This window comes from Myotis brandtii, unplaced genomic scaffold, assembly GCF_000412655.1.
Source record: "Myotis brandtii unplaced genomic scaffold, ASM41265v1 scaffold266, whole genome shotgun sequence".
Lineage (NCBI taxonomy): Eukaryota > Metazoa > Chordata > Mammalia > Chiroptera > Vespertilionidae > Myotis > Myotis brandtii.
This window is the reverse complement of record NW_005360124.1, coordinates 12,473,905-12,482,749: the sequence shown is the minus strand read 5'-3', so window position 1 is coordinate 12,482,749 and position 8,845 is coordinate 12,473,905.

Below are 8,845 nucleotides of genomic sequence, written 5' to 3'. Positions count from 1 at the left end.
ACAGCCTCTCCGCTTCCAGGGGAGCCTCTCCTTCCACATGAGAAACTGCAGACAGATGGTTCATTACCTCCAACACCTTGCGCTTCTGGGTGAAGCCTGCCCCCCATCCCGCTCTCTCTGCCTCCGTCCACTAAGGGCAATTTTGAAAACAGCCTTTGCATCGCCAGCTAATGTGTTGTGTCTCACCTGCTCAGACATAATAAGGCATGAAATCCTGAGCCCCTCAGCCTTCACGCCTCCCCAGGAGGGCCTCAAAGACCTCGCAGGACTTAAATGTAATACGCACTTCTAAACGGGCTTAGCACTCCATCTTCCAGGCTAGACAGCATCTTCCAGAGCGCTAACCATTTATGCCAAGTCGAAAGCACACTTTATAAATTTATTTTACACCAGCTGTGCATCTTTTTTCCACATTACAGCAAATTAATATACTTTGGCAGACTAAAAAAGTCAAGTGCTCATTCGAAAGCTGACTTAATGGTTCCCTTTCTTAACAATTTTAATAAGGCTTATATGCTGACAATGATTTTGGTTCCAATTTTCTAGCATATTCCTTTCCTCCCACCCCTTAGATACACACACATGTGCATACACATATATAATTTCCGCATGATAGGACACAGAGAAACATATTTGTCACAGAATGTTTGGAAAAATAACACACATACACACACTGCTGTGATTCCACCATCCAACTGTGTCCACCTCCTTTTGAGAAGAACGTTTGAAATTTACATATTTCCTGATAATTCTATTCCTGGCTTATATTTATTAAGAATTAAAACAGGAGCTGTGATCAAGGCTTTGCTTTTCAGAGATGTGGGTGATTCCTTGATACATGATGGCGAAATACGTGCATCATAGGTAATGAGATGGTGCAGCCCTGGCTGCTTTGCTCAGTGGGTAGAGCATCATCCCTCTGATTGAAGGGTCCTGGGTTTGATTCTGGTCAAAGGCACATACCTCAGTTACAGGCTCGATCCCTGGCCCTGGTCAGGGCATATGCAGGAAGCAACCGATCAATGTGTCTCTCTCACATCTATGTTTGTTCTCTCTCTCTCTCTCTCTCTCTCTCTCTCTCTCTGGCCCTCCCTCCCTTCCACTCTCTCTAAAAATCAGTGGAAAAATATCCTCCAGTGAGGATTAAAAACAACATAAAAAGAGGTGGTGCAAAGATAAAATACAGTATTCCAGGTCCTCTGTATTTTATAGCCAAATGCACAGAGTTCTGCCCCCAAGTTCAATTTTGGGGAAAGCACAGCAAATAGCAGGGCTGCTGGCAGCTGAGACAGAAAAGCACTCAGCCTTCTCAGCTCCTACAGCTGCGGAAAGCCCCAGGGACCAAGGCTAAATGTTTGGCCACTTCAGTTATTCTCTCATAACCTTTTTTTATGCAGAGATGTTGGTTTTGTTTTCCCCCTTCTTTCTTCCATGCAATTCTTTTCCTTTCATGGTGAATGGGTGGGTGGGGTTGAGGTTGGGTTGATTGTGGGGGGTGGGGGAGGACTTTATAGCATAAATCTTAAAGCCCTTAAATTTAATTACAAAATGTTAACTCAATTATCCCCAAAGGTTTACTGAAGAATAGGCAGAATTTCTGTTAAAGGTGGAGAAATAAGATACATAGAAAGCAACAGATTTCATTATCTCCATTAATTGAATAAATATGTATTCACATATACTATATATACATACATGTGCATGTGGATACTAGCTCTATGCTATTATCCTTCCCGGTGCTAAAGGAGATTTTTAAAAAATATGTAGGTGGGGTGTACATTTTGGAAGAGAGATATGGAATAAAGTGGGCAGCATTGCTGTAGTCCAAAGTGAACTGTGGTTGCTTGCTAACAAGTGGTGCAGAGTGCTGTGAGCATCTACCCCAGGAGTCCGCAAACTCAGGTCTGTGAGACAAATCTGGCCCACCACCTGGTTTTATGCTGCCCGGGAGTTTGGAGAGGCTTTTACTTTTATAGATAGACTAGAGGCCTGATGCACGAAATTCGTGCAAGGGGCTTGGCCCTCTCAGTCCTGGCTGCCTCGGCCGGCCCTCAAAGCCTCAGACAGTCCTTCTGCTGTTCAGTCTAATTAGCATATTAGCTCTGTATTATATAGGATGGTTGGGGGGGAAAGATCAAGAGAGGAATCAAAATTTGTGACATGAGAAAGTCCTATGAAATTCAAATTTCAGCGTCCATAAATAAAGTTTTGTTGACATGCAGCCACCCTCACTGGTTTACGTAATGTCTATGGCTATTTCTGCACTACAAGGGCAGAGCTCAGAGTTGTGATACGGACCTAGTTTGCTGACCCCTGATTAGAGGAGGGAGACGTCACCTCTGCCCAAGCTCACGGTGAAGACGTGACACGTCTATCTTACTTCTCTATAACCCTTTATAGCTCATTTGACCCTCCCAGCAGCTCTATGTGGGAAGAGAGAGAAAGAGCAGATTTCATCATTCCCCCTTTTACAGCTGGGGGAACTGAGGCTCTGCCCAATCCAGATGCTTGCTCAAGGCTGGCAGCTAAGCAATGGCAGCCCCCAATTACAACTGTCCTGAGCCTGCACCTCCTGGTGTAGAGACTAGAAAGATGTCAGTGCAACAGAAACACACACAGACAGACGTCCCCCCTGGGACAGGGGCACCACAAACAAGCCAGTCCAGCTGGGCAGGTGGGGTGGGGGCTGCTACGGGGCCCAGGACAAAGGAGACTGAGGCCAGGAGCTGTCTGGCCTGTTCCTATTTCTGGGCCTGAGGCAAGTCACACTTATGCTTCCTGTAGTCACTGTGAGGACGCTGAGAGCCTCAAAGTCCTGTCTGCAGTATCTGCTCCTGATAAGATTTTGAAGAGTAAATGGGATCATGATGAGAAGCAAATGAGTTAGCTGTGTATGGTACTTAGCAAAGTGCCTGGTGCTTTGTGGTTGTGACGTTAACTTGTTTTCATTCACTGGATTGGGAACCTGCTGAGGTTTTAAAACGAGAACTGATATGTGTTTACCTTAGACAACTAGCAAGGCATAAAGGATGCACTCGTACCTGAACATAAGATTAGTTAGACTTTCATACTAATACTATGAAGACATTCCATCTGTGGAACAAATTCTAGCTCCTTTAGCACAAAATTCCCCTGAGTGTTAGGCTCAGGAAAAAAGATTCTTGTACGCTCAAGTTATTTGGGATGAACATTGTTAATTGGGTGTAAAAACTATTTTCACATTTGGGGAGAAATGCATTAGGTTAAAATGGAGAATTAAGTAACTGAACTGAACATCTAGAACTCGCAGGGTTTTGGGGGTGGCATCTTGGGAAAGAGGCAGGAAGGGAAAAGAACAGGAAAGAACTGTGAGGAGAGATTAGCTAGGCCAGTGACTAATCAGTCCAGCCATGAGGTAAGGGCCCTGCAAGCGGGCACAGTTTACACAGCCCCAGCAAAGATGAAACCGAGGGTATTCACGACTAATTATATTTAGTTTTAAATTCTAGCTCCCATCTTACTGGTGCAGAAACCAGGCACTAATAGATAATGATTTGTCCAGGACTTGTGGGCCATTAACCAAAGAGTGGACGTCATCCACCTGGTGGTCCCTAACTCCTATACCTTGCTGACCGCCTTGCCTGGGGAATTCTGTTGGTTTCTATGCTGGATTTAGAAGATGCCTTCTTTCGGGTACCTCTGAGCCCTGAGTCTCAGGAGCCATTTGCATTTGAATGGGAGGACCCAGACTTTAAAGGTAAGGACAGTACTGCTGAACACTTCTCAGAGCCCCCTACCCTTCAGCTACATAATGACAAGCCATTCCAGACTGTTGATGAGCTTCATCAGTCTCAGCAAAGAACCCTCTGACAAAAATACTTATACTCTCTGGTTGGACAGAGATGACATCTCCCAAAAGAAAGCCTAAATATCCTAGCCCTCTGTGAGGATTTTGGATTTGAATTATCTCCAGGACAAAGAACCTTGCTCCCAGACAGGAGGGAAGCCGTAGCTAGGGTGGCAATGCCACCATCTGCCAACAGCTAAGGGGATTCCCAGGAAATGGCTGGCTTTTGTAAGATCTGGGCTCCAAACTTTGGCTTGGTTGCAAAACCATTATGGGAGGGACAGATCGAGAGCCTTGCTTTGGCCTGGGGATGCCAAAAGGCCTTCCAGACTATTAAGGAAAAGTTATTGACGGCCCCTGCCCTAGCCCTCCCAGACTTGAGAAAGCTGCTTAACTTGCTTGTACATGAAAGCCAAGCAATAGGACTGGGGGTCTTGGCCCAGAATCTAGAGAACATTATGAGGCCAGTGACGTACTTCTCAAAACAGCTGGACACCGTGTTTCAGCAATGGCCGGTTTGTCTAAGGGCCACGGCAGCTACCAGTGACCTTCCACCTGTCCCATCCTGGGACAGCACATCACAAGTGCCTGCGTGTTGCCCTTACTGGAACAAAATACCAGGACACTCTTTTAGGCAGTCCTGATGTCATTCTCAGGACTATCTCTACTCTAAATCCAGCCACCCTGATTCCCTCTGAGCCAGAGGGACCCCGAAATAATGACTGTATTCAAATAATTGAACACTTCAATTCTAGCTACCCAGCCCTGACTGACTGATCCCAAAAGAATCCTGATCTCGAGATGTTCGAGGATGGAAGCAGCTTCATGGACACGGGAAACCAGAAAGAGGGGGCAGTAGGTCTCCTGAAGGCAGTTTTGGAACCTAATGAGGTTGCCATCAGACACGGCCAGGTTGTCAGGAGGCCGACAGCTCAATCTCCCAGGGGAAATAATAAAGGAGATCAAGCTGCTGCCAAACTGACGGCTCAAACTAAACTCCCCGTGCCCCTGGTAGCAGCCCTTTCCTGACATGGACTTAAAGCTAGACCAGCCTGAATGTTCCTCAGAGAACTTAGGACGAGCAAAAGAATAGGGCTTTTCTACTCACCAGAATGGTGGATGGATTAGCAATGAACGGGAAATCATTCTGATCCCAAAACACCTGATGGAGGAAACAGCTCCAGAGCACCCATTACAGACAGGATGCCACACGCCAATGGATTCAGAAATATGTTACTGGGCCAGATATGCAGAGAACTGCTCAACAGATAATTCAAAAATTCATTATGTGTGTCAGAAGTAACCTTAAGACAGGACCTCACCCAGGGGTCAGGGGGTTCCAGAGCTCAGGATTAGGCTCTGGGGAAAGATAGTAGGCAAACTGACTTTACTCTGATGCCCTAAACAACTGTAAATTATCGGTATCTGCTAGTCTTCGCAGATGCTTTCACAGGATGGGTCGGAGCATTCCCCTGCATGTCAGAGAAGACCTCGGAAGCAATAAAAGTCTTATTAAAAGAAATCATTCCTAGATTTGGACTGTCCTCCTCTATTCAAAGTGACAATGGAAGTGCCTTTATTGTCACCGTGACCCAGAAAGTTTCTCAACGTTCAGGAATACAAAAGAAATTTCACGCTTCCTGGAGGCCACAATGTACTGGAAAATCAGAGAACATGCACCACACTTTAAACCTTTGCTAAACTTTGCCAAGAGACCGGCCTAAAATGGTGTTGGCTATTGCCCTGCTTAGGATTGGAGTAGCCCCCAAGAGCAGGATTCAACTGAGTCCTTATGAAATATTATATGGAATGCCCTTCCTGTCTTAGAGAAAATCTTAGAAATGTTCATGACCCAACGACCAAAGAATTAGACACTCTACGGTAATCCTTGGGGTTAACTTTAACTGCTGTTCATAAATTTCCTTCTGACAGGATGAAGTACCCCACAGATGTCCCATTACAACATTTCAACCCCAGAGATTGAGTATCTAAAATCCTGGAAAAATAAACGTCCTAATGACCAACTTGAACCTATGTGGGTGAGCCCTTATCAGATTTTACTAACCACTCATTCTTCTGGGAAACTGGGAGCCAAGCCCTGGCTTCACCACTCTCAAGGTAAGCAGGCTCCAGACTTAGACCTACCACCCAAGCGACCGTATCATCAGAAACCACCGCTCAACCACCTGAGGATTCCTGCGAGCCCATTGCCGACTGTAGGAAACTCTTCAGAAGGAAAACATCTGAAAACCCAAGATAGACTTCACCAAAATGAAGAAAACCCTCTGGTTGAGATCCAAGATAATTGTTTTTTAATCTCTAACTTTCTTGTTTCAATTTCCACCTGTTACAGGCGATGCCTCTCTGCCATGGGCTGCCACCTATGCAGAAATACTAGTATATAACCAGTCTAACGCTGGGTCTGTGGACTATTGCCTGGGTCTAGTGTAGAAAGGATGCCTTGGATCAGACACACATTCAACATCTCAGACTGGGAACAATGGATGGAGCAAGTCACCAAGGATAAGCTGGGGTTCCTCTCACCGACTCCACATTCAGGAGACCACATGCCCCTAATCCAACAAGAATATTGTACAAATATCCCTGCTTATGAGGCCAATATTATTGATCTGTTAATCCATATGACTGCAACCATAGACCAGGTTGGTAACATTTCCTATGTGGATGCATTCACTCACTGGCTCACTTCTCTGCCTTCCCAGCCACTAGGGAACGTCCGTATTAGTTTTGCTTCTTTGTGGCTTCTTTGGGATACTAACTGGGTGTTGCTATGTTTACAAGTGCTGCCTGAGGGCAGCTAAAACTAGCAACCCGATGATCATTCAAACCTCAGACCCTTGGCCTGGACCTAGTAAATTTTCAATTACATGTAAAATAGTTCCATTCATCTAGCCCCCAAACTGTGTCCCTTCTCAGCAGGAAGCAGCTAGAGCAGGCGTCACCCCTTCTCTCTCAAGATTGAGGAATGAGCAAAAGAAAGGAAGGAATTAAAACTAAAACTGAGGGACCTTATGATTTTGGTTAAATTTAGTTTTAAATGTTAGCTCTAGAAACCATCTCTCTCTCTCTCTCTCTCTCTCTCTCCCTCTCCCTCTGTCCCTCAGAGACCTAGCCTTGCCCCACATAATCAGCCACCCCCAAGGCAGCAGAAGACAGTAACCCCGACCTGACTAATGGTCACACAGTTTAGACCTCTGGCAGGTGAAAGGTCACATCTCGACCTAAGTTATGTTTTAGCTCCTGAGCCCTAAGGTGAAAGGACCCTCTGACTACTTTCCCATGAGACCAACAGAGGGACACTGGGAAAAACCCTCGGAGCTGTCCTCAAGACCTGAAGAAATGATTTATTACCCTTCCCTCACCTCTGACCAATCAGCTCCCAGCTCACCCCCAAACCCCGAACCCGTGGTATTTTGTGACTTTGCCCTATATCATCTCTAACCTACACACCGTCAGGGAGTCGGTTTGTTTAGAGTACAAGTTCCCGGTCTCCATATTGGCCAATTTAGTATTAAACTAATTTTTTCCTTCTAAACTGCAAACTCCCTCCTGTGCATTTCTTTGGGCCAGTGTGTGCAGGCAGGCAGACCCGAGGGAAAACACTGGGGTTCCGGGAACAAAGCCACCAGATTTAAGAACTGATCCATTCATCTTACCCTACTTTCCATTTTCCACACTGATAATTTCTTCTGTTGGAAAGAAAATATTTACTCAAAAAAGAACGTTCCCTTTAGGATTATTGTGACATTGTACACCCACACCACCAAATATCCAAATGTGCTAACAATTTGAAACAAATGGGGCGGGGGGTCCCTTCTGACATGAAATTATTTCACACTCTAAGGAAATAAGCACTCTTCTGGTGGAGGTAATACAATAGAACAGTGTTTTTAAACCGCGTGTCAGGACTCGTTCATTAGTGCTGAAATCAGTTGAGTGGACCGACAACCACATCTATAATAATAAAAGCATAATATGTTAATTAGACCGGGCGACCTTTCAGACAAAGCTGGGGCTTCAAGGGAAGCCCGGGTCTCGGGTGCCAGAGGGAAGCCGGTGCCGGCAGGCAGAGGAAGGAAGGCCTACTCTTGCACGAATTTTGTGCATCAGGCCTCTAGTAGAATAGAAAATATCAGAGTGTATTACATATAGAAGGACATGTATTTTTATAACTTTTGTTTCAGTGATTTGTGCATGCATGTATGTGCACATGTGTTTGTTTGCATACACTTATCCATATTGCTAGGACATGGTGTAAATTGCATTCTCACTAGGGATCATGAAGTCTAACCATGTCCAAAACAGACTAAGCCACTTCTTTAAAATAAGGTGTCCCTGTTAATTAATACAGAATTGATCTCCAATTACAAAATTCACCAAAAGTCAGAAACAGAAATGATGACAGTGTTCAGAATGATGGCTAATCATTTTCTTTATGAAATAAACCATTGCTGTGTTTTTCACATTAACTAGTCCACCTGGAGTAGATGAGGAGGAGGCTGTAGAGGAAACCTAGTGGGTAGGGATGGCTTTTACCACCACCACACTTTAACAACCTCCCACGATCGCTTTGCATATATGAAAATAAGATATTTCTATTCCCCCCGAAATTATATTTCATAAAAAAGTTGCCTTATATGTGAATCCATATAAAGTCTCCCATATTATGAGGCATTCTCTCAATTACTTTCGCTGAATGCCAAAAAGCAAAAACCCCATTATCTCCAAGATACCTGAAATTAAAATCAAGCAATTCATTGACATTGGATGTGATAGCAACTAATTTTAAAGAAAGAAACCATGTCAAAACATATTACCTGATAAGACTGAAGATTTCATGAAAAGGGGATGTCTGTTCAAAGGTTACTTGAGAACTATTTGGAGAAGATAGCCTGAAACAAACTCAATCAGTACTAGACAGGGATGCTTATGGAAGTCACATGATTGAAACAGGATAGAGGAAGGGAAGGGAAGGGAAGGGAAGGGAAGGGAAGGGAA